The sequence below is a fragment of the Chlorocebus sabaeus genome, chromosome 1, assembly GCF_047675955.1.
Source record: "Chlorocebus sabaeus isolate Y175 chromosome 1, mChlSab1.0.hap1, whole genome shotgun sequence".
In the NCBI taxonomy this organism is placed as follows: domain Eukaryota; kingdom Metazoa; phylum Chordata; class Mammalia; order Primates; family Cercopithecidae; genus Chlorocebus; species Chlorocebus sabaeus.
In genome coordinates, this window is record NC_132904.1 from 118,465,173 (window position 1) to 118,492,712 (window position 27,540).

A 27,540-nucleotide genomic window follows, 5' to 3' on the forward strand; every position below is an offset into this window, starting at 1 on the left:
CACCTGCCTCAGCCTCCCAATGTGCTGGGATTACAGGCGTGGGCCACCATACCTGGTACACTACTGGGTATTTATCCAAAGAAAAGGAAATTGATATGTCAAAGAGGTGTCTACACCTTGATGTTCATTGCATCACTATTCACAATGGCCAAGATATGGAATCAACCCAAGTGTCCAACAGCAAATGAACGGATAAAGCAAATGTGGTCTATATGCCCAATGGAATACTATTCAGCCATAAAAAAAGAATAAAATCTTGTCATTTGCGGCAACATGGATGAGAGCCTAGAGAACAATATGTTAAGTTAAATAAGCCAGGAACGGAAAGTTAAACACCACATGTTCTCACTCATATGCGGAAACTAAAGAAGTTGCTCTCATAGAAGCAGAGTAGAACAGAGGTTACTAGAGGCTAAGAAGGGTAGGGGAAGGAGGACAGAGAGATTTACTAAACTGCGTATCTGTTTATTATACTTGGATAAGATGGATTGAGGGCATGTGCAGTGTCCACTGTAGTCCGGGGGAGAGTCCATCCAGGGAGGAAATTATTTCTTATTCTCACTTTCTGCAAACTGAATTGGTTGGAGGAAGAGGCCATTTATAGCCTTGCCATTTATAACCATGGCTACACTGGTATTCGTGGCTGAGAAGGTGGCATTTCAAACAAAGAATGTCTAACAATTGTAGGGCCAGATGATTACTTTACTACTATTTGTTGTGTTGTTGAACAGATCTCCATATTGTGTCATTCAGAGTCACTCACAACTGCCTGGATCCCACAGATGGTGTCTCCGCTTTTATGCTGTCCTACTTTCCCAGAATTTCTCCATCTCCAGGGCCATTACCGCCTCCTGACTCTCTCGCACTTATCCTATTATGCTATTATCCTGTACCCAGCACTGGCTGTTTTATTTTCCACTTTCTGCTACAATATTATGATCCTGAGTTGCAGCCTCCTAGATAGTGTCTGTCTGCGCACTGTTTGCGTGTTTCGCTGGGGAAAAGGGTGATGCGGAGGCTCCATTTGTATATACATTATCAGAGGAGAGACAACGCCAAAGCATTCCGGGGAGCAGGAGCATGCTACTGGTGACGCTGCAGGCAGAGGGAGAGGTAGAGCACGCCAGCTAAAAGAATTAAAACCCATAGTTTCAAGTCACCACATACCCTGATACATAAACAATCCAGACAGAAAGGGAAAGTTAGCAATTAGCTGGTAAATTATTTTTACATTCATTCTCCTTTTTAAAAAATCACTTTGGAGTATTAATATCAAGAATGACCGCCTACGCAAGTTCTCTGCCTCAGTTACAGCCATGTTTGCTTATAGATTGAACAGGATGGAATTCAAGAGTTGTTCGGATCCAGTGCCAGGTTCAAATTACAGCTTGAGTTTCAAGTATTAATTGTGTCATCTGGATTATAGTCTTAGTTCTGCAATGAGTCTGCCAGATTACTCAATGTCATTGAGCCTCCATTTCCTCCTCTATAAAGTGGGAATAATACTGTCTATCTTGCATGGTTTTAGGAAAGATAAATGAAACATATATGAGTTCTGATTTCATGCCTGATCCATAATCAGAGCAACTGATATCTCTTTAATCATCCCCCTTCCTTGTTTAACACTCAAATTCATCATCATGCCATCAATCTACAAGCAATTAATTCTCACATAACTCCGATGGCCTATCTTACCAGCTAAAATGAAGTTTCCATGGGGCTGGAATCATTGCATTTTACTCAACCCAGGGACTTAGACTAAAAGCTCAACAAATATTAGTGGATTTAGGAGAGACTGGGATGATAAACCTGTACAACAACTGATGAGTTCAAGGGAAGAAAAGATTATAGTTTTCTTAATTTGATTTTTTAGCCTCATTCTCATACAAATTACCATTAGTAGTACCCTCTTCAAAAATATTCCTTCTCTATTTTATGTACAGAAAATGAGAGAGAGAGAGAGAGAGAGAAAGGAAGGAAGGAAGGAAGGAAGGAAGGAAGGAAGGAAGGAAGGAAGGAAGGAAGGAAGGAAGGAAGGAAGGAAGGAAGGAAGGAAGGGAGGGAGAGACAGAAAGAGAAACAGAGAAAGAAGACAATCCTTAGAAACTTCCTATGCCAAATAGCGGTTTCTGACCACCCATATTAACCAGAATGCTCACAGAAAACAAACCAATCACTTCTGAGGATAATTACTACTAATTATCTTTATTAGTAAAGATATTGTAAAGCCAGATGATTACTTTACTACTGTTTGTTGCAGGCATGATAAAGTTTGAATCAAACTCTGATTTACGATTAATTCTCTTTATTAGTAAAGATAACTAGCAGTAGTAATATTAGTATTACCACTAGTTTAGTAGCAATACTACTAAATACTAGTAGAATTAGTATTATTACTACTAATAATTACAATTAATTACTAACCACTTCTAGAGATAATTTAGAAGGAAGATATGATTTGGGAAAAGAGGGAGGGAGAACCGCTGCCTCCCACAGCTAAACAAAAGTGACTTTTCAATTCTCTGACATTTCAATATTATCAGTGTTACTATTACATTCCAGTGATGAAACAGATTGAAAGTTGACAGTGTATTGTTCCTGAACTCTCAAGCAGATCATAATCAGACGTCATCTTTATTTACTGAACACCTACTACATGTCCCTAGCTCAGCAGCCCAGAAACTAATTCAGATCAGCTTAGCCCCCACGGGATGAAGTTTGAGCCATGCATGATAAAGTTTGAATCAAACTCTGATTTAGAAGGAAGGAACAAGCGAGCCGCCTCAAAGGGAAGGAAAAGGGCACCGGCCCCCATTCTGGGAGGGACAACATCTCGACCTCTTCTCAAAGGAAGTCTTAAGTGTGGACCCAGGTGCTGCTGAGGGGGGCCTGGTAGGGCGGGGGAAGATAAAAGGCTTTCTGGAGGCCCTCTGACCCCAGCCATCCCACGGGAAATGAACGAGGAGGCTGCTGGCTGGCAGACAAGCAGGTGTGCCCTTAAGAAGCCACGGAGATTAGCTGGGGCTTATCCAAACCTCTGCAGGAGGCAAATCTCTCCTGGTTCTCTCAGGAGACCTCGGTGCTCCTCTGGCATCAAATAAGCCAGATGCAGAATGAACGTCAACTTGGCCTTTTGTGAATCCAAGGCCCCAGACTGGGAATCTGGACACTATCATACTTACCAGGGCCCCAAAGAGAATAAGTTTTTAGAGAGTAAATTTTAAAAAAGGAAAAGAGGGAGAAAAATGACTTCAAGGCAGGATCACAGACGAAGCTTTCCTTATGTTTGAATATTTATCTTTGGAGCAATTGTCTGCCTCCCATATTAGACCAAAAGCTGCTTTTTTTCTCTAGAAAACATAACTTCTGAGAAAAATAGGTGTCATTTGTTCTTCAGCAAAGGTAAAAACCAAAGGTTAAGAGCTCTCTTTCTCAGAAACTCCAAAAGAAGAAAGCAAATTAGCAATTTCAGCCGTGGGAGGAGGGGGAAGTAGGTCCCCATGAGTGTAGAATATATCAGCTTTGTACTGTGTCAAAGTATATGGATGTGCAAGAAAGATCAGTGGTGTTACATCCAGCCAATCAAATATGCATTGAAATTCTGATTCTTCTATGTATCTGCTGTGTTACTTTAAATCAGTCACTTAACCTCTCTGAGCATCAATCATCCCACCCTAAGATGAGCCCAGCAATGGCTCCTTCACAGAGCAGTTTGAGCATTAACAGGATAATTTATGTAAACACCTGGCATAGTAACTAGCACATAGAAGACGCTAAAGAAAAATTAGTACCTTCTGCTTTTCCCCTTCTTTCAGCAATCCAATCATATATATAATCAATACAGATAGATATTATATATCTACTATATATTACATAAAATGATGTATTATATATTTTATATATCTACAATGTATATTATATAATTGATATATAATATGATATATAATTGATATATATCAGTGTTACTATTACATTCAATGATGAAACAGATTGAAAGTTATATATAATATGATATATAATTATATTATATGATATATGAGATACATTGTATGATATATAATTGATACATATCAATTAATATCATTTATATCATAAGTCACAGGTATCAATTATTTATCATATATATCATATGTCATAGATATCAATTATATATTATAGATATATATAATACATATATTTTACATATATAATATATTTTTATATATTACATATAATTTTTATATATTATAGATATAAAATATATTTCTATAATATTTTATATATCTCTGTCATATAAAACAAGAGATAAAATCCTTACAATTTTGGACTTGTAGAAACCCATTCTCAGCAGGATAAGTCACATACCCAAACTTCACATAGACAGAAAGAGCAGAGGTCAGAACACAGATCTCCCTGATGCCCCTGCTAAAACTTGCTGTTTAATTGGCACCGTAAAGATGGCCTAATACCCAGTCTCAGAATGATCCAATAATGGCCATAGTAGAAGAGAGACCCCAGAATCAGATACCAGTATACCACAGGCTGCTCCTTGCAGAGGTGTCCATCAGGGAGATGGTAGTTGTAACTCTCTCTCAAACATGGTTGAAACTGGCTCACAAAACATGTGGGGCATATGGAGTATGGGTGGGACTGGTAGGGGGTGGTACTCATTGTTGTTGTTGTTGTTGTTGTTTGTTTTGAGACTGGGTCTCACTCCGTTGCCCAGACTGGAGTGCAGTGGTGCAATCTCAGCTCACCACAACCCCTGCCTCCCAGGCTCAAGCGATTCTCCTGCCTCAGCCTCCTGAGCAGCGGGATTACAGGGACACACCACCACACCCAGCTAATTTTTTTGTATTTTTAGTATAGATGACATTTGGCCATGGTGGCCAGGCCAACTCGAACTCCTGACCTCAAGCGATCCACCTGCCTCGTCCTCTCAAAATGCTGGGATTACAGGCGTGAACCACCGTGCCTGGCCTCAATAGTTTTAACTAGTAATGATACCAAGAGCTCTTTTATTTTTTAAACTGGTCGTGCCACATATATGTGTGTGTGTGTGTGTGTGTGTGTGTGTGTGTGTGTGTGTGTGTGTGTGTGTATGTATAAGACAATTCACTCTGGAGAGGTTGAAAATGTGGAGCTGTCCTTTGATTCAAGAACAACAACAACAATAATAGTAATTTTATTTTATTTTTAAAACCCCCTTCTTCACAAGCACTTCTGGCAAAAGCAGGAATATAACTCTGAGGACTGATCCACAGCCTTCCCTCTAACTATCCTGATTATTTTTGTGGTAGGAAGTTTCTCTGTGAGAGATAAGATTGTGGTAAACCTTGTCTTTGTTTGTTCCCAGAAACAGTTGAATTTCTACTCCTGTTAGAATTGTCTTGTCACCAACAGCTAAAATTTCATAATTTTAGAACTAGAAGGAATCATGTACAGGTTCTAATTTTCCCCTCTTGCTTTCTAAATGAAGAAATTAAGGGAGACTCAGAGATGTGGAATAACTCACCCAAAGACAGGAAACAAACATGGCCAGCTCTTCACCTCATGCTTTGCCCAGAGTTTCAGGGACCCACGTGTGGATAAAAGAAACAATCTTCCTTGGCAAAAATCTTTATTTTCCCCACAGAGCTAACTGTGCACAAAGCCCATGGTAAAGGCACTTAAGTCCAAAAGAGCACAATTATTATGACAAATATCCAAATATTTCATTAAACATCCTCGGGAAAAAGTAAATAAATAAAATGCCAAACAATCCTTCAAAGCTTTGAAAGCAGCATTGCCTTTTTAATTCAGACCTTTCTTTGTGGATTGTCAAAGCACTTAAAATTTTGAAACTGCTATAATTAATTATTATTAAGCTAGTGAATCACTAAAAATATAATCTTTGGTTTATTTCCATTATATCTGATGAAGTTGTTTCATACAACTAAAATTAACTGAGCACTTACTATGTGCCAGGTAGATGCTAAGTGCTTAGAATACAATGATGAAAAGCCACAGTCTCTCTGCTCAAGAAATTCACAGTCTAGGGTGGGGTAAAACAAAACAGATCAATGACCTAAATGTAAGATCTAAAACTATAAAACTCTTAGAAGAAAACACAGGAGAAAAATTTCATGACACTGGATTTTGCAACGATTTCTTGGATATAACATCAACAGCACACGCAATAAAAGAAAAAGTAGATAAACTACATCAAAGTTCAAAGCTTTTGTGGACTAAAGGACAAAATTAACAGAGTGAAAACACAACTCACTGGATGAAAGAGAACATTTGCAAATCACAGATCTGATAAAGGATCCAGAATATATAAAACACTACCAAAACTCAACAACAAAAAGCCAGACAACCTGATTCAAAAATGAGTAAAGACTTGAATAGACACTTCTCCAAAGATACACGAGTAACCAATAAGCACAGAAAAAAAAAAAAAAAAGCATAACTATTAAAGAAGTGCAAATCAAAACCATAATGAGATATCACTTTACCCCTATTATAACCCCTACTAGGATGGCTACCATTAAAAAAAAAACACAGAAACTGATATGTATTGATGAGGATATGGAAAAATTAAAATTCTTACTGGAATGTAAAATGGTGCCACTGCTGTGAAAACTAGTGTAGTGGTACTTCAAAAAACTGAAAATATATTTACCATTTGATCTCTCAATTCCAATTCTGAGTTTGTACCCAAAGGAATCGAAAGCAGGGACTCAAAGAAAGATCTGTAGCCGTATTATTCTTAATAGTTAAAAAATGGAAGCAAACCAAGTGTCCATGGATGGATGAATGGATAAATAAAATGTGGTATACACATACAATGGAATATTATTCAACCTTAAACAAGAAGGAAGTTTGGACACAAGCTATAACATGGATGAACCTAAAGGACATTATGCTAAGTTATATAAGCCAATCGCAAAACAACAAATATTGTATGAATCCACTTATATGAAGTATCTAGAGTTCAAATTCATAGAGATAGAAAATAGAACGGTGGTTTCCAGGAGCTGAGGTGATGGAGTAATGGATAAACATTTTTAAAAGGTACAGAATTTCAGTTTTGCAAGATGAAAAGAGTTCTGTGGATGGATAGTGGTGATGCTAGCACAACAGTGTGAATTAGTTTACAACTACTGCACATACACTTAAAAATGGTTAAGATGGTAATTTTTATGTTATGTATTTTTTTACCAAAATTTTAAAAATATACAAGTACTACAATCACCATTATTAAACTCACCAGATGCCAGCATAGGTCTCCAGGGACGATATTAGGTGGAACCCATATAGAAATCTACTCAAAAAGAAATCTTCAGATTCCATTGAAAGTATAATATGATATACTGAGAGTAGAAGAGTAGAAGCTTTGTCGAAAGAAGCTGGTAAACTGCAGAGCCCTAGCTAGTCTTTTTTGGAGACCATAAAGCTCACTAGAACTTTATAAAACCAATAGTGCTAAATGTTTCCATTAACAAAAATCATTTTAAATGCCATTTCTATCTCTATAGAATATACACATTAGGACAGACAAACATTAGTTTTTGCCATTGACCATTGAGAGGTTGTGCTTCATGGTATGTGGCAGGGGCATGGGTACTCTTTGACAGGCATGGGGGATCTTTGTTGTTATTTGGTACATTTTAGAAACAAACGTTAAACTCACTGGTAAGGACTTACCGGTTGTACTTCCTCGAGGAGCTACTGTAGATATCAGTTCCTCTTAGGACTGGAGGTTTCCTGGAATGTCATAGTCTTGGAAGGAGGTGAACAATTGGATGTGTAACACCAGGATCTTCACTGGGAGTGAATACAGAAAGATCAATTATCTAAGATGCAGGTAAAAAAATTTCCCATGACCCCAACATTCATAGATGTCATCCAATCTATCAGTGCCTTTAAAAAGCCACACCTTTACTCAGAGCATTTAACAAGCTCTCCTTCTATGTCTTCTCTTTGCTGGATACTATGTGAGGTTAGGGGTATGTGTAAACAAGATATAATCCCTGTATTTGATAATCTTACATCCTAGAGTATGACAAAGCATAAAGAATGAATGACAATGTCATTATACAGGATATATTTTGGTGTCGTCTGCATAAGCTGAAGAAAGCACACACACCTCTTCTCACAGCACTTTCCAGCGAGACAGCCAAAGCTCATAGCAACAAAAAGTGAATCAAGTAATGCCACTTCATGCATTTTGTCCAATGAGGTGACTGTCTTTGATCCATATTCTCTTGATGCCCAGTGTCCCCCTCATGAGATGTCCCATCTCTGTCTGAACTTGGTTGGAGCCAGAAACTAAGACTGAGATTGTAGTCTCCCATCCTCATGCAGCTCATGAGCCTCCCAAATAGAAAACACTCCCTGTCCCTTGGCCACAGAATAGGCAGCCATTTGATCAGAAAAGCAAGCAGCCAGCTAGTGCAAATGGCAAATCCATCAGCACCATGATCCAAACGGTAAGGTTGGCAGTATTGTCGTCACCAATTAAAAATGACACATCACAACAATTACACGGTTTCTCACTGCCTGACATGCTGGTTCAGCCTCATTCCCAGACTGTGTCAGACACCCAAACAAATTAAGGTGTTTTCTAATGATATAAAATTGTGTTGCTCTCTGTGTGTGTGTGTGTGCGCGCGCGCGTGTGTGTGTGTAAACCTCCATACAACCACATCCTCATCAATTAAATATTTATCAGAGTTCCTCTGACCTGTGACAAGCATCAGCAATTGGCCCTTGGAGCGTCGGTGTTGGCTATTTTTAAAAGCCAACTTCTAGCCTCGGTCAGTGGAACATGTTAAACCTCAATGAACAGCTCTCACTATCTTTTGTACTGGATCCATATTCCAGGCTGAATGAAGCTTTTAGAACCAGCAAGAACCAGATGGCCCTCCAAGATCATTTTTGAATGTTTGGATCTGAGTCATTTGTATGCGGAAGCCTTCACAAAATAGCAATCTGGGGAACATGCTCCAGGCTGAGTCCAGCTTTCCAGACAGCCCATCTTTGCCTACAATTGAGAAGACAAGCACAATATTGTAGGGTTCCACAAAAATATTGCAGCATTTATCTATATGTGTAGCACCAAATACATGGAGTGTCCCAGTCAGGCTGTCACTACAATGGTAGTTCGCCACCGCTCTTCCTCCTCACTCCCATCATATTTTTCTTTTTTCTATTGTACCTACAGTTTCTCCTCTAGCACAGGCATAAAGCCATCTTTGTGAATCGGCCAGCAGAGGGTACTACAATACCGGTGCAATAATCCAAATCATAGCAAATTTACAGCTGAAAAAGATTTAGACTAATTAAAATGGGCTTTGGTTTTACTATGTGCTTGGAGCTCCCAGCCAGAAAGAAGAGGGTGATGGGATGAAAGAGATGGAACCAAAACTGGTAGACAGGGACTGCTCATCAGAGGAAAAGGCAAAGCAGCAGCACAGGTTCAGTATCACTAGTCCAGGGGTGAGGCAAACCTAGATTCAAAAGTGAGAAGGAATCAAAACTAAGGGGTCAACCATTTCTAGGTATTCACCCTAGAAAAACTTTTTGAATACTTGTATGTGAATATTAATAACAGTTCTATTTATAATCACCCCAAACTGGGAACGATCCAGGTGTCTTTTAATCAGTGAATGAAGAAACCAAGTATGGTATATCCATACAATGGAATACTACTCAGGGGTAAAAAAGAAGAAATTATGAATACATATAGTAACAGGGATGAATCTCAAAGGCATTATGTTGAGTGGTGGAAGCCATTCTTAAAACAAAAGTTACACGCATATGATTCCATTTAGATGACATTCTTAACAGATCAGCAGTTGCCAGAGATTGGGGCTGAATAGAAGGTATAACTATAAAAAAATAGCATGAAAGAATTCTTTGGAGTTTTGGATATGTTCTGTATTTTGTTAGTGGTGATGATTACATCAATCTATACATGTGTTAAATTTATAGAAACTGTACACCAAAAATGAATGCCAGTGTTTCAACTTAATGTAAAATTGTTTCATTAATGGTATGCTACATTTAAAAAAGAAAATTTTTAAAAGAAAAAAAAGACATTAAAAAAAGATGGAGACTGAGGGCAGAACAGGATAAGCAGATAAAGAGTGAGGCCAGTTTGCGGTCTCATCAACAATGTAGAGAGGAGGTAAATTATAAAAGACAGTGTTGAGTTGAGACTTGGAGGACAAGTTAGCAGGAAATTGGTGAGAAGATCAGGTTCCTCACACTCAATTTGTTGTTGTGAACAGTGGTGTTTCACTGAGTATCAACCAGCATCTTGAGCTGAAGGGACCAAAGAAGCCACCTAGATCCACATGGTGGTGATAGAGCAAGAAGGTCACCAGTCAGGGTTGGTGCAGGACCAGAATCTGCCCAGCCTAGGAGCCAGCAACTATGCTGGTGTAGAAAAGAATCAAGTTAATTCTAGGAGCCATCATCCATGACAGTGTAGACAGCCTCAAGTTAATTCTTCACCTCACTCGCTGGTAGGAATAGGCTCATTATCTTTGGGCAGGGGTTTATTTGAGAGAGGAAGTGAGAAACAAAAGCTAGATAAATCTAATCTAATTCTCTCATTTACAGATGAGGAGCCTGGGAGAGCAGAGTAGTGGGAGTCCTCCAAATTGCACAGCTTGTGAGTGCCCTTCAGGGTTCTGTATGTTGGCCCTGGACCAGGGACCAGGGATGGTATTTCTTCTCATCTGCCTTAGGTAGCTGAGACTGTGTTTTACATTTAAAAGATAGCAAGACAAACAAAGGTAACTCCATAGTATGCCGTTAGAATCCATTGAAAAATATACTACCTCCCTTCAAACCATTGTTGTTGTTCTTTTCTCAGACGAATTGCTCAAGAATTCCTGTGTCTGATTCTTGTATCAGCCTTCTCTTATTCAATCCAATGATTAGACTGCTGATTGAAAAAAATAGTCCAAGAGTTCTTATCTATCAAATTGCCTCTTATGCCTCTCTATGTTTTTTGTGTCCATCTAACTTTGGAGAGTTCAGAAGAGGACAGTCTCACACTTTGTAAATGCGGTGCTCTTAGATTGAATGGTATGCAAAAAAAAAGTCCTGGTTGAGAAGTTGAGGCATAGATTTTGCTCCAGATTTGCTGATAACTGCATGTGAGATTTTAGGTAAGTCTCTTCCTTTATGTGGGCCTTAATTTCCTCCTCTATAAAGTGAGTCAGTTGGATCTGAAGATCTTTAAGGTAATTTCTAGTCCTACAATGTTTCACTTCTGTGTTTAGTCTTAAGTGTAAATGATAAATACTTAAATTGATGCACAAAAGAACTGATAATTTTCAGTTTATGTCAAAAAATATGTACTTAGAGACTTAGAGTCTATTTTCAGGCTATATACTAGCCATGAGGGATATTAAAATAATTAAGAAATAAATCCTGCCTTTAATGACATACAATCTATGGATTACAAGAGTCTGGAGTTAAAGGTTATAGATTCAAGGACACTGCTCTACTTGGAATGACTCAGACCATTTATCTAACCTCTCTGAACCTATTTCTTCATCTATAAATTGTGAATAATAATAGTTCCCACTGGGAGTGAAGAATAAAGGGAAGTATATTAGTTTTTATTATTAAGTCGTTCATATTACTATCCTGCCCTCTTGAAACAGCATTTTTCTTTCTCACCCATACCTTTTGGCAAATGATCTCCAATTTTAATCTCTCAAAGTTGAATAAGCTATTAATACTTTCAGATGCAACTCAAGTTTCACTTATCCAAGAAGACTTATCTGTCTGCTCCAGACAATACAGATCTCCCTTGCCTCTGGTTTTCTGTTGCCATTGTTTAATACTTCTACGGTACTGTCTATTGCTTCACAATTGACTTGGGTATCTGTGGTTTTAAGCTCTCCTGAATTCCAATTCTTTATATTATCAACTGCCTATAGTGACTTCAAATTCTACCTGTATCAAGTAGAATCCACAATTATGTTCAGAAAGCCTACTCCTCTTCTTGGGCTCATTTCAGTTTATAGTATCTCAGTCACTCAAACTAAACACCTGTTTGTCATGTTTCCTTCTCCATTACACCCTTATCCAATCCATCCTATATAATTCCAACTCATGTGCCTCTCAAATCCATTCTTTATCATCTCTGTTGTCACAGCCTTACTTAAGTAACTCTTGGCTAAATTAAAGCAGTGGTAGAGGGAAGGATTTATCAGTATCACCTAGCAAGCATTTTTCAAAATGCTTACCTTCCCACAACTCCATATCGCATCAGAAGTGTGGCTGAAGGAGACAGAAGAGTGGAGGAAAAAACAGCCTTATGTATTTTGCAAAAGCTTTTCAGGTTATTCTTATAGATTTCCCATTCCTGTTGAGAATCACTGTCTTAATCTTTCTCCTTCCAATCCTTCCTACCCCTCCTGCCCAAGTTACTTTTCAAAACTTCCAGTGAATCAATAAAGGCTCCTCATTGCCTTTCTTCAGGTTGGCTTTCACATTCTGCCCCAGGCCACTCTCTTGACCTTGTTTTCTTCAATTTCTTCCATGCCTATATTGTTCATTTGTATTGCCATAAAGAAATACCTGAGGCTGGGTAATTCTTAAAGAAAAGAGATTTCTTTGTCTCATGGTTCCGCAGGCTGTACAAGAAGCATGGCACTGGCATTTGCTTCTGGTAAAGACCTCAGGAAGTCTCCAATCATGTCAGAAGGTGGAGTGGGTACAGGCATATCACATGGCTAGAATAGGACTCAAAGAAAGAAGGGAGAGGTCTCAGATTCTTTTAAACACCCAGATCTCATGTAAACTAACTGAGCATGAACTCACCCATCATCAAAGGGATTGCACTAAGCCATTCAATAGGAATCCATCCCCATGACCCAATATCCCCTACTAAGCCCCATCTCCAACATTGGGGATGACCTTTCAACATGAGATTTGGAAAGGACAAACATCCAAACCATATCATTTTCCCCTGACCCCTGAAATCTCATGTCCTTCTCATACTGCAAAATTCAATCATCACTTTTCAATAGTCCTTCAAAGTCTTAACATCTTCTAGTGCCAACTCAAATGTCCCAAGTCCAAAATCTCATCTGAAGATGAGAGCCTTCAACCTATGAGCCTTTGTGATCAAAAACAAATTATTTATTTCCCAGATACAATAATGGTAGAGGCATTTTGTGGACATTCCCATTGCAAGAGGGAGAAGCTGGCCAAAAGAAAGGGGCAATCGGCCCTATGCAAATTTGAAACCCAGCAGGGCAGTCATTGAATCTTAAAGTTCTAAAATAATCTACTTTGACTCCATGTCCTGCATCCAGGGCACACGGGTGCAAGGGGTGGGCTCCCAAAGCCTTAGGCAGCTCTGCTTCTGTGGCTTTGCAGGGTGCAGCCCTCATGGCTGCTCTCATGGTATGGAGTTGAGTGCCTGCAAGTTTTCCAGGCTCAGAATGTAAGCTGCCTTTCTTGGGTCTGGAGGGCAGCAGCCTTGTTCCCACAGCTCCACTAGGCAGTGCCTCAATGGAAATTCTATGTAGATGCTCCAACCCCACATTTTTCCTCTGTACTTTCCTAGTAGATGTTCTCTATGGGGGCTCTGACTCTGTAGCAGGCGTCTGCCTGGGTACCTAGGCTTTCTCATACATCCTTTGAAATCTAGATGGAAGCTGCCTAGCCTTCACTCTTGCATTCTGTGCACCTGCAGGCCTAACACCACATGGAAGCTGCCAAGGCTTACAGAGGCTTGCACCTGCTGGACCTTTGACCTGAACTGTACCTGTGGCCCTTTGGGCTGAGGCTGGAGCCAGTGTGATTAGGATGCAAGGAGCAACTTTCCAGAGTGGCAGGGTAGGCCTCTGGGCCTGTGATGGAAGGGGTTGCCTAGAAAATCTCTGAAATGCCTTCAAGGCCTTTTCCCCATTGTCTTGGATATTAGCACCTGGCTCCACTTTAGTCATGCAAGTCTCTCTTGCAAGTGATTGTTCCACAGACCACTTGTATTTCTTTCCTGAAAATGGTTTTTTCCTTCTTTACCACATGACTAAGCTGCAAATTTTCCAAATTTTTAAACTTAAAGTTCCAAATTTAAGTCATTTATATGCTCCTGTATGTGATCCTGTATATGATTATAGGCTGTTAGAAGCAGCCAGGTCATATCTTGAATGCTTTGCTGCTCACCAGATATTCTAGGTCATCACTCTTAAGTTCAAGCTTCCTCAGATCTCTCGGGCATAAACACAATGCAGCCAAGTTCTTTGCTAGAGCATAACACAGGTGACCTTTACTCTAATTCCCAGTAACTTCCCGATTTCCATCTGAGACCTTGTCAGCCTAGCCTTCACTATTTATATTTCTATTAGCACCTTGGTCACAATCATTTAACTAGTGTCTAATATGTTCCAAACTTTCCCTCATCTTCCTGTTTTCTTCTGAGCTCTCCAAACTCTTCCAACCTCTGCTCACTACCCACTTCCAAAGTCACTTCCGCATCTGCAGGTATCTTTATAGCAATATCCTGCTCCCAGTACCAATTTTCTATGTTAGTCCATTTGTGTTGTCATTAAGAAATATCTGAGTCTGGGTAATTTATAGAGAAAAGAGATTTAATTGGCTCAGCATTCTGCAGGCTATACAAACATCGTGCTAGCATCTGCTTCTAGTGAGGGCCTCAGGAAGCTTCCAATCATGGTGGAGAGTAAAGGAAGAACGGGTGCCTCATATGGCAAGAGCAAGAAGGGGGAGGTCTCAGACTCTTTTAACCAGCCAGAGCACATGTGAAATAACTGAACAAGAGTGCATTCATCACCAAGGAGATGGTGATAAGCCATTCATGAGGGATCTGCCGCCATGACCCAATATCCCCCACTAGGCCCAACCTCCAAAACTGGGGATCACATTTTAATGTGAGGTTTGGAGGGGACACACATCCAAACCATTATCAGTGCCCCGCGAGCTCCAGCCAAATGAAAGTAGGCCTTGTTTCTCTAAATACACAAGAGCCGTTCACAACCCCAAGCATTGGTTCATGCTGTCTCATCTTCTTGGGATTTTCTTCTTTTCTCATTTCACTCTTCCTACCTGGGAGCATTCCACTTAATTTTCAGTGCTCAGATCAAATGCCACCTCCTCCACGAAGTCTTAAGAAATTTCTACCCTCTTCCAGGCAAAATTAGTCACTCCTTCCTCTATGTATCTTCATATCACTCTATTCACAGTGCTAGTACACTGAATAGCAGCTTGGGTAGGTCACCTTTCTTAACTCCCTCCAAAAGGATCTGGGTTCCCCCTCTGGTCTCCCAAAACAAATTTTAGACCTCTGTTATAGTCTATACCCTACTCCACTCTGTGTGTACGTGGTGTGTTTTATAACCTGTTTGTCTCTTAAATTAGACAAAAATCCCCCTCAAATATAGACACGGCCTTCTCCTTCAGCTTCCCAGCATGAAGCAAAGATTCTACTGTTTTAATGGACACTAAATAAATAATTCTTTAGGCAAGATTCAGATTAGACATCATCTTCTCAGGAAGCCTTTCCAAGCCCTAACAAGTGGTAGTGAGCTGTATCTGTCACATCAGCACCCTACATGTAGCACATTCTATTGAAATTACCTCCTTATGAGTCTATATCATTCACTGGACTGCAAGTTCCTTCTGGGCAGCAACAGTATTTTTCTCTCTCTCCTACCATGGCACATTGCACACTGCCTGGCAGACGGTTGTACTCTTCAGTGTTCTGGAACAACTACGCTGAATTTACTGTCATTTCCTTGCAGATGATAAACACTCCGAGTGCACTTATGGCATCTTTTACCACTCTCAAATTTTTGACAGCATCTTCCTCCAACCCTGAATTGAGAGCAAACATTCAAACAATATTTGTCAATTGACAAATTATTATCAAATCTTCCTGAATAAATTTAGGCCTGCATGTGAGAGGATGGAGTGTCCCACTTAGATGTGTTCCCAGGAAAGGAAGGATTTAGTCTTTTAATGGCCATACCTCAATTCTGTTTGTTGTCATGTATATATATCCTGATATTTCAGCAATGATTAGTCAAGTCTCTAGTAGATTGATCTGTCACTGATTCAATCTCAGCTTATTGACCTGGTTCCATACTAGCCACTTTCCTCCTCTCCTGTGGTTCCAATATATACACACCAGATTGGCATATTAACCTTGTCTAGGAATATTTTTAAATTAAAGGCCGGGCACAGTGGCTCACACCTGTAATCCCAGCACTTTGGGAGGCCAAAGCGGGCAGATCATGAGGTCAGGAGTTCGAGACCAGCCTAACCAATGTGGTGAAACCCTATCTCTACTAAAAATACAAAAATTAGCCTGTCGTGGTGGCGCACACCTGTAAATCCCAGCTACTCAGGAGGCTGAGGCAGGAGAATCACTTGAACCCAGGAGGCAGAGGTTGCAGTGAGCTGAGATCACGCCATTGCACTGCAGCCTGGGTGACAGAGAGATATTGCATCTCAAAAAAAGGAAAAAGAAAAAAGAAAAAAATTAAAAGGGACATGGAAATAAAATTTTCGGGAAAATTCAAAATAATGCCTACTCATGAGACGAGTGCCGTTCCAGCAAAACTGAGGGTTGGGTCATTGCGCAATGCATTCATGATACATAGACCTGCTGGGTGATGAAAACTTACAACATTATCTAAAACTGAAATGTTTTGGAATTTTTTATGTGAATGAAAATATCAGGATATTTGTGGAAATAAACCTAATCTCACATCATCATTATTAAAATAAAAGTTACAATGCTACTGTGTGATACGTTTTATTTTAAGCATAAAATAAAGCATGTTTTACTATTATTTTTTTTAAAGCATAAACATGAAAAGAAGCTCCCTTTTTCTCCATTGTTTAAATAAAATAACATAAATCTCCTTTTACAAGTTTATAAATTAATCAACCATTGTTAAATGCCTGGGCATAACTCAGCTGACACCATATCCAAACATTAAGCTAGCTACTGAGCAACCAATGAGAAGGTAGTTTTTCTGGAAGTTGGAAAATCACATTAACTTGATGTAAATAAAAAGAACAAGCTCAACATTGATCACAGCATATCAACTGGGAGGAGGAACGGAAGCACGGTTGCCATGATAATATATCACAATTGCAGAGATGTCAAAAAATGTTAAGGGTTTTTCCAGATAGGTCTAGTATGAAATTACTTGGAGGCAAAAAATAATGACGCTGCACTTCTTACTTAAAGTAAAACTCATGGGATATCAGTGAACTTTAATTCACATCTTATGATTTTATTTAAAAGTCCCCAGAGTCCTGATTACTCCAAAATTCTGTGATCTAGGATTGATGATTTTCTCTCTGCAGTGAGGTCATTGATGTGATTAGCTGTAATGCAGTATTTTAAGACTCCATTGAGAGGAATGGAATAAAGTCAAGAACTGAGGCACTCGTCCAGATTAGTCTTATAAAATCTGATACTAGATGAGAAAAAAAAAAAAAAAAAAAGTTGCTTTGGACTTGAATGGTCCCAACTGACTACCTATACAACCAAAATTCACTGATATAAAATAGGATGATATGGAATATTCAAAATCACTAGTCCTAGTCAGAGAAGGGCAGGCCCCAGTAAAGGTCAACACCCCGTAGGCCTGAGTTGCCATTTCAAGTCATTTCTCAGGTTAGTAAATAGCGGGGAAAAAAAACAAAACAAAACATTTTAAGGAGTTTTGGCAGTTCTCATATTATTCATTCTAATATCCCTACGTTTGACTTCTGTCAGTTTTACATAAAAGAAATAAAAATTCACAAATATTTAAAATGTCTCAAATGTGCAAAAAAGTTGATTTTCTCTACCAGGAAATAAGTGCCTGAAACCAGCAAAGGGCATCATATTGAAATAACTTTCTTATTTGGTTGTGAGTTTCTTAAAGGGCAGTCCAGGTCTCAGGTCCTATTAACCAGCCCAGAGCAGCAACTGAATTCCTATAAAATCTCAAATACAACCTTGAAAAGTAATGCACGCTAGCATAGGGATCTGGACCAGGGAGCATAGGTCTTAGTCTGAGTACATGCTCTAGCACCACATGTTTCTTAATCTTAGGTAAGCCAAAACGGTCTTTGTTTTGTTGTTGTTGTTTTTGTGATGGAGTCTCACTCTGTCGCCTAGGCTGGAGTACAGTAGTGCAATCTCGGCTCACTGTAACCTCCACCTCCCAGGTTCAAGCAATTCTCCTGCCTCAGTCTCCCAAGCAAGTAGATGGGATCACAGGCGCATGCCACCACACCCGGCTGATTTTTGTATTTTCAGTAGAGACGGGGTTTCACCATGTTAACCAAGCTGGTCTCAAACTCCTGACCTCAGGTGATCCACCTGCCTCGGCCTCCCAAAGTGCTGGGATTATAGGCGTGAGCCACTGTGCCTGGCCCAAAACTGTCTTCGATCTTTAGTTTCCTCTTACGCATGGCAGGGAAAAAAAAAAATCATCCTTCCAAGAGTACGATGATGAAATACATATTGAGAGTCAAATAACTTTAATTTCTTGGGAAAAAAGGCTTTGTACAATAACAATAACCTGTTTTCTTCAAAAAACTGAATAATATGAATATATCACATTTACTCTGCCAGTTCTTGATTTATAGTTAGATACTCTGATCTTACTGGGTAAGGGCACTGGTGTTCCTTGCCAGCCTTTATTTTAGCTCTACCTTGCCAGTGGTTGGGGCAAGGGTAGAACGAGAGGACACAAAGGAATGGGGGATAATAAAAGGGATTGAAGAAGGCTAGAGAGGCATTGCTAGCTTTTTAAAGAATTGCTAATCTGAGATATTCCTGTTAATATCTGCCCACAAACTTTCTTTTTAGCACTTGTGGAGTAGGTATTTTGCATATATTCTTCTCATTCTTCCAGATTTACAGAGAAGAGTAGAGGGGGCATTTTCTCCAAGTCATCACTGTTTCTTTTACATAGACTTTCACATTAAATGAATATATATTCACTTAATAGGAATGAATAGATATAAATGAATATGAATGAATATTTAAAAATACATATCAATAAAATAAATATCAGCCGTGCATTACAACATAACTTCTCTTAGAATATGCTTGGAAGTTTTATAATCTACTTAACACACCACCTGTAAAAATAATAGAGTTATTTTTCAAGGAAATTCCAAATGTCAGTCTATATGAATGAAATAATACCTATCCCTGCCACACACTAAAAAAATATCAGGGAGGAAAACAGAACTTTGTCAGAGCATTCTCTATACCAGGGTCTTCATTTTGCGTATTTGCTTATTTTTAACCCCAACTCCTTGAATATAAAATAGGATATCCAAATGCTCCCCGTTTGCTCACTTTAACAAACCACGAGAAGGTTTCTGTTTCTTTGCCCAAGTATCACAAGCATCGTTTGTTGAGTTGGTTGATTAGCACTGTAGAAAGTCTCTGTTTTGCTGATACTTTTCACATGTTGTATGAGTACTACCAGGAAACCGGCTCAAAGTAAATTAAATGAGCATGTTATCTCTGAAGGCCTCATACAGTTAGGAAGTGGAAGGCATTCAGAAAGGGGAAGCTCAACTTTGTCCTCCCAATTCAGAGTGAAAAAAAGAAATCCAACAAAGTTTACAAAGTGGGAGCTCTGAAAGCTGTGTCTGCTACTTAACTGTAGAGTCTCAGTGACATGCTTTTGAAAAAGAAAACTTTTTCAATTAATGGGGCCATTGAAAATAAATGTAGTATTTTTGGTCATGTGCTGCCATCTTAGTGATTATTTGAAATCAGACTGAGAGCATTATGGGTAAAGAGAAGGAGAATGGTTTCGTCCTATTTCATCTTCTGTCTACCTATATGTGTGATCTTCTGCTTCATGTTCTTCCAAAATTCCAGAATGTGTGCTATATTTCCCTTTCTTTTTAAAAGACATTTGTATTTTTAGGGCTCAGAAGATATACATTACAAACAATATTTTGACTGTATTATGTTCGGTATGTTAAATATTGGAGGTGGTCATTTTTAAGAAATGCCAAGTTTAAGTCTTCAGTCTGATTTACAAGTTTTCTATCTATTGGAGCAATTACAGACACTTGTTGAAATATCTGGATTAATGGCTGAACTTGAACGTATGCTTTCAAAACGTCTTGGGATGGACCTTGGCCACAAGATGAGTTGTTCCTTTCAAGTTGTTCCAGAAGTTAAATATCTGCAGAGGACACAGGCTAAGAGATGGGGTTCCCTCCAAATCTGTTCTCCCGAGGGTGTCAGCATTCCTTCCAGCTCCTTGGAGAACTACGCTATTTGTGAGTGCAAAAAGAACTTGTTTCGACTGCTTCAACTGTAGAGACTCAGCTTTTCATTAACCTCTTTGTCTCTTCTAGCATTTTAGGTGGAAATACTACCCAGCCTTGTAATATTTCAGCCATTTCCTTCCTTCCCCCTTCATTTCACACCTTATTAAAGTATAACTGATCAGAAGATGGGACCATCCATTTTTCTCCGTCCAAAATACACTGAAGAAGTTAGCAGTGCCAACTTCTCCTTTCACAAAAGCTTTGGAATCATTTGTTTAAATTTGACTTTTGAATCAGCCCCAAGTGACTGTTCCTTGGCAACAAAATATGTAATTTTATCACAGATAAATTTTCCTTGCTCACAATTCCTGGCCTGGAGTTGCTGTAAGGATCATCTAGACACATGCTGGAAATTAAACAGTGTACTACCAGGGTGGCCGCAATTAAATTCAGACTTGCATTCAAACCATGGCCCGCTCTGCATTTCTTGGAGAAGTTTGCTTTCTAAAGACATTTCAGAATGTCTTTTCACAAAAGAAAGAGGCAGGGTGGCTGGACCCAAGTACCCTAAATCAAGGCAATGCGAACGAAAAGGCAGAGATGTATTTGCAGCATGCCAAACTAGATGTTCATATACAGGAAGAGCTCAGGCTTCTAATTTAGGGTGTTTTCTTCTGGAACCCAAAGGTAATTCTATCCACACATTCACAGACAGACTACAACTATTATTTGAAAAAGAAAGAAATCATGAGTTCTCATCAAACATCAACCCACCAGCATGTGTTATAAAATGGAATGGCTCCTTGAAAGAAAATATTTCCTCCTCTGCATGCAGACATATCCCCCCTGACTTAAAAATATATTTTAGAATTGAAAAGCTGAATGCTTAGCAAATTCTGAAAATAGTGAAGAGTTTTGGACTGAAGCCAAATGTTATATGGCTTAAGGGAAAAGTGATCAATTTAGAATAAGTTTGTCTAGATACTTATAGATAGTACAATATTTAGAAGGAAGAAAACTATGGAGGACCATTTATAGGTATGCGATATTTCTAGGCTAAAACTAAGTTTGTAAAATGTGTAAATTTGTTTTTTAGCAAAATCATTTAAAGGTGGAGTTCAAATTTAATCTGCTTCTCTGTTTTTTTTAGGTAGAATCAGTTTTAATCACTTGTATTGATTTGAAGAAATATAAATAGCATAAAGTTAAAGTTGCTGGAAGAGATCTTCACATTTTCATGTTATGTCAAATTCCCATTTGAAATACTTTCCTAAAAATCTGTTTTGAGGGTGTAACTCTGTAACCTTTGAAAACTTTGGGAGTTGTCAGGAGTTGGCCTGTTCATAGAAGACAATCACTCATGCATAAATGTCATTCAAAAGAACAGCTATGTTTAAGGTACAAAATAACATAGTACCAAGACTTAACAGCCACACAAATGATAGTCAACCCTTTTTTTTTTTTTTTTTTCCCTACAGAGCAGAGAGTTACCACAGAAATTTCACATGCAAGCATAAATGATCTGAAAAAGACAATCACCAATTTAGGCTGAACTGATTTCAACATTTGAGCAAATTACAAACAGCAGACCTGGCCTTCCTCACAATTTCCATCTAGTTGTTTCACTGAACAAAAATAAACAAATGGAAAGCTTGACAGATGAATAAGACTTCTCATGATTTTTTAAAAATGAAAATGCAACAGGAAAGCAAATATCACCACCGAAGTTCTTCCGAAGAAACTGCCTTTGGTATGTAGGCTGGAGCAAAGACTCCAAAGCCTGCCCTCGATCTCGCATCAGAATCCTCCACTTTTGCTGTGTTTCCTAATTTCGTAGACTCTATTGCTGAGCTCTTTATCAAAACAGTGTGCAATAAAAAAGCCTCCACCGTTCTACTAACTTGCAATTTTTTCCCTCCTCCTGGAGAGAGGCCACTAGGAAGGGACAGCCTCAAAAAAAAGAGCAGTGAAAGCGAAGAAACAATAGACAACCGTGGCTTTGACAATGCCTTCCCTCAACCCCCTTTCTGCTCCTGCTGTGACACTCGCATTCAAGAGCAAGGACGTCTGCCATCCGATGCATGGACAATGGAATGAGGAATACAAGGCAGGGGGGAAAAAAGGAAATCAGATGAATTCTGAGCTAAGATGGCAGGGCTTTCACCTTTTCCATTTTGGGGGATTTTTTTGTTTTTTGGGTTTTTTTTTTTTTTTTTTTTTTTTTTGCCAAAAAAAATAAAAAGCCTGGATGGAGTCTTCCCGCAGAGAAGAAATAAAAAGAGTGTTTGAGTTGTTGGATGGTTCTGAAGGCTTCTGAATTTGCAAACGAATTTTAGAACTATTTGCAGAAGTCTACTTGCTGCCAGCTATCTCTCTCTCTCTCTCTCTCTCTCTTTCTGTTTTATGTCCTGCTATCTCCATCATGCCTCTGTTACTATGAAGACTTTCTGCCTGTGTAAGTAAGTGAGTGTGCATTCCTTAATGTTTGAATCAAGACACACGTCTGCATGCATTTCTAATCTAAGAAGCCTATAGCAGTTTCTACAACTATCAATTAGTCAGCAATAGCTGAGACCTTCAATGCTTCTGAAGGAACAAAGGTGGAAAGACATGCAAATACTCCAGCATCTGGATCATGCAACTTGCTGGCTACAAATAACGGCACCTTCTCCGGCTTTTATCTGTGTTTAGTCCTCAAATCTATGTAATGCTATGGGTTATTAATGTATCCAGCCACATAATTAGGTATGGAGCGTTCTAAGTCATATATGTTTCTTTGGCATTATTGGGAATAAAATGCATTAAGCTGAACTAAAAGGAAGTGCCTGCTGACAAAAAAGAGTTTATCATACATGTAATCTACATTCCATTTTAATCAACACCCACTAGAACTGAAATTAACTATACGGTACAGTTCTTTGTTCATTTCAGTGGTTTTTATGAAAGAAGCTAAGAAAATAGTGATTAAAAAAGGAAAGCTAAATATTTAGCTGTAGAAAAGCATATAATAAGATTAATTTTCCTCCATAAATGAAATCATTTTGGTTTAAACTCAAGCCTGGATTTTGGTTAATGTTGAGTGGGTTTGTGTTGGGGGCTGTGTGTGTTTAGTTGCACGTGTTGTGAGTACCGGCTTACATTGGATATGTCTGTGTTAACTTGTATTGAATAGATTCTGGGCTAACCACCTGAAACAAATAAAGACTTCTTTTATCTCATTTTACAGAAACCTCAAAAAAAATCAACTCTTCTGAAAAACAATGCTCTGCCTTTCAGTTTTCAAGGACATTACAATATTGCTAACTTGAAAACACAAGAAGAAAGAGGGTGGTATAAGTAACAGCTGATCTCACTCACTTTTAAATATAAATCATTTCAAATGGAATGATGTCCTTTGCATCTGATGCTATCTGTGATTTTTGTCCCTCTTTTCTGGTGCATGAAAAGCAATGCTTCTTTCCTCCGCACTTCTTGTTAGAATTGAAATAATTTTCAAGCAAGATATGGAAAATATCATGAAGGTTAACAATTTTCTCTAACTCCGTAAACACGACAGAAAGTCTCACCTGAGCACAGGTATTCACAGCCAAGCCGTAGCAGAAGCTGCAAAACAATATCACCTCATTTCCCTCTGCTATTCATTTCTTTTCTTGGGACTATCACTCCAAAGAGCAAATTGTTTTCTTCCTAAAGAAAATAGCTCAGACAATAATTTTACCCCTGTTAACTTGTGAGGTAACCACACAAGCTGAGAAATTTGGAACTAACACTCAAAGAGAAAACCCAAACAATAGAGCAGAAAAACTGAGTTGCAGGGACCAGGAATGAGAGTCTAGCAAGCTTTTATAATGAGGAGAGGTGTTAGAAATCAGGATAAAGCAAGTCCTTATCAAGATAAAGCAAGGGTAGACAGGGGGGCACAGGAACCCCCATCAAACCCTGTCACTTAAGAAAGAGAAAATTCTAACAAGGTTGAGGAAGAGAAAGGAAATGGTGCTAAATAGCTGGCGAGGTGACCCACCGTCCTGTTTGCTCCTTGGCTCTTGCCGAGGGGAATAACAGCCACAGCAGTGACAACGGAGTTCTAATGTGTCAGGTGCAACCTCTGCCCCGTGCTCTCTACCTCCCAAAAAGGAAAGAAAATCATGCCTCAGATAGAACACAACAGGAACGAGCAGGCGCCATCGTCAAGTCCCGGACCCCATCAGCACCGGCTGGTCTATGAAAGCCTCGGATCAAGGGTCCCATTCAAAGGCAACGAAGAACCAGAGACAATGGCAAATCAAAAACTGGCAGGGTTTCTGGAATAATTTAATTCCTCACTCCAGAATTTAGATGGGTATAGCAAGAAACACAGGCGAGAGCTCCTTCACACCAAGACGCGAGCATATGCCTGCCTCTCTGTGGATGTATTTTTAGACATAATATCATGGGGAAGGCAGCCTGTGCACTCATCAACAGCATTTGCTTCCTAACGTGGGTGCAGCCTCTTTTTCACTCTGAGAGTAGCTGATGAGCAGAGGAAGCAATCCACATTTCTCACCAAGCCAAAGGTCAGGAAGGAGGACCCCAAACCACAATCCATTGTCTCTGTGCTCAGAAAGCATTAAATACATTTTCAAGATGTGTTCCAGTATGAGGTCATGCCGCGTGGCAATTCGTTCACTTCCTATGTTTCCACAAATGACTTGTTCTATCACCCAAAAGCATAACCAGAAAAAGAAATCACACCTTGACAAAGACAATTCAAACACTGTAGACGAAGGATAAAAATATTTGACAGGACATCTATTATTAATAACATGTACTAAACTTTTTAACATGTCTGTTAAAAGCAAGAGATGGATAATGTTTTATGTCAGATTTAAATGTGCTTTAGAATTGGATATTCCTCGCATTCACTTCAAGCTTCAAATATTTAAAATAATAAACACACACAAAAAATAGCTCAGCTCTTTAAAATGTGATAAACTAGAAAGGAACAACTCAGCCTTTGCAAGCAAATTAACCATAGTCTGATATATTCTTATCTGATCTGGGGAATTTTCCCTTCTTGTGGAGGATTTAAAAATTTTTAAAGACTCTTTTAAATTTTTCATATTAAAGTAGTAATCAAATATGTATGTGGACATATCTATACATAGAAAAAATTCTCAAGTTAACTTAAACTTATGAGAGAAATCCAAGGAACAGTAGGTCAAACCATCAGAAAAGAAAAATAACCATAAAAGCAATTTTTAACCACCTACCAATTTCTAGTTTCATGCACTTCTGGAATACAAATGGACTGAATGGAAATGAATGAAACTAATTTTTCACAACCACTATATTGCAAAACAAAATTACTTAAAATGAAGAACAAACAGCCCACCTTCCATATTTTTGAGTCAGAATTTGTGTCAGAATTAGTTTTTTTAAAAATATCATATGTAAGTAATCTATAAAAGAGAGTTACAGGATGGATTATTTCTAACTCTACAAATAAGCATTCTGAGTTTTGATTTTCCTTTAACGATTGAAACAGTTTACAATTTCACATTGTAAATCTCACTAGGACTGAATAATGCTCTCACATGGATTGACAAAGAAAGAATAATTCATGTCAGACCAAAAGGCTTCTTTCAGTCAGTTTCATGCAGCTTTCTTCCAACAGATCTGGGCCAAAACAAATGTAGAATCTTGAGCTGAACTATCCATCACATTTTCCTAGTCTTTCAATTAATGACACTGCAATCAGATCGATAGAATGTAATAAGAAAAGAGCTTTGCATTTCTATACCTATTAATTCGCTGAGTAACTCCAGCAGTAAAACGTGACCTGAAAGGAAAAACACTCAAGGAAAATGAATTCTCTTAGCATATTGAGCAATGATTCCCTGACCCAAATATGAACACTAGAGTTTCTATCTTCCAACCATGGTTATTAAGATCTAAAGATCAGATTGCCTTGTCAAGAGTGAGCTTATTCTTTTTTCACAAGATCCTCTGCAATACACTCACACCACAAGAGGTCTAGTCAAATTGACCATTTTTTAGAATTTTGGAACAAACATCTTTGAAGCGCAGGTTAGAGTATCTGAAAGGAAAGGCATTGTTCTTCACTTCCTAGGCCACCCTGAACTACCACATTTCTGATCTTGGTTTTCTGTGATGTTCTGCACCGAGGAATTGGGTTTAGAAAGGGTGAGGCAGGGAAGGAATCGTGGGAATGCTAATTGAGCTCAGCCCCATTCCAAATTATTGCATTGGTTTGAGTCTATGCAAACAGCGACAGACATAACAATGCAACACGATGTCTGGATACTCCATATTTATCACCAGAGACAGAGAACCAGGAACACACAGGATGAGCTCTCCGTGGGAAGGATGAGGCAAAGAAAGGCTGGCCTGAGATGTCCTGTATTATCATGTGCGTGTCTAGATTTTAATGTCACTGGAGGTTCATAAACAGTAACTTTAGTCATAAAAAGTAGACTCTTTCTACTAAATTAGGGTTATAATGTAGTTCAATCAACCACTAGTGTAGCAGAAAGAACATAGGTTTTGTTGCCAGACAAACCAGAGTTTGAATTTCAATTCTATCATATACTAGTTAGCACCTCTGAACCTCAAATTTTTATTAGTGAAATAGAAATATTATTGTTTACTTGAAGGGCTACTATAAGAGTTGAGGGAGATAACATATGTAAACTATGTGGCACATGACAGCTAACCCTTTCCCCTCCCAATCCTTGTGTTTCCAAATATAAACTAGCAGTAAAAATACAATCTTGGCTGGGCACAGCGGCTCAGGCCTGTAATTCCAGCACTTTGAGAGGCCCAGGTGGGTGGATCGCTTGAGCCCAGGAGTTCAAGACCAGCCTAGGCCACATAGTGAGGCTCTGCCTCTACAAAATAAACTTTTTTTAAGTTAGCCAGATGTGGTGGATGTGCCTATAGTTCTAGCTACTTAGGAGGCCAAGGTGGGAAGATAGCTTGAGCCCAAGGAGGTTGAGGCTGCAGTGAGCTATGATCACACTACTGCACTGCAGCCTGGGCAACAGAGTAAAATCCTGTCTCAAAAAAATAAATAAATAAAAAAGGAAAAAATGCAATCTTCTTGTACGAATTAAATGACATATTGTATATAGAACTCTCAATAAACGGTTCAGCAATGCACAACTGAAGGTATTATTGTTGACAAAAATAACAATAATGCCTTAAAAATTGAATATGTTATTTCATGTAAGACATAAAAAAATATATGGTCTGGAACCTCCCTTTTTTGCAATTATG

The 27,540-nt window shown here is 38.8% G+C and overlaps 1 long non-coding RNA gene across 1 annotated transcript in view; it reads right to left on the reverse strand.

Annotated features, from left to right (window-relative positions):
* The window catches only part of LOC103248682 (uncharacterized), a 335,098-nt gene that overhangs the window by 251,393 nt on the left and 56,165 nt on the right, over window positions 1–27,540 (reverse strand). Inside the window, exon 2 of the long non-coding RNA XR_012094856.1 lies at window positions 7,669–7,788. This is a non-coding gene — a long non-coding RNA (uncharacterized lncRNA). The remainder of the gene's footprint in view (window positions 1–7,668; window positions 7,789–27,540) is intronic.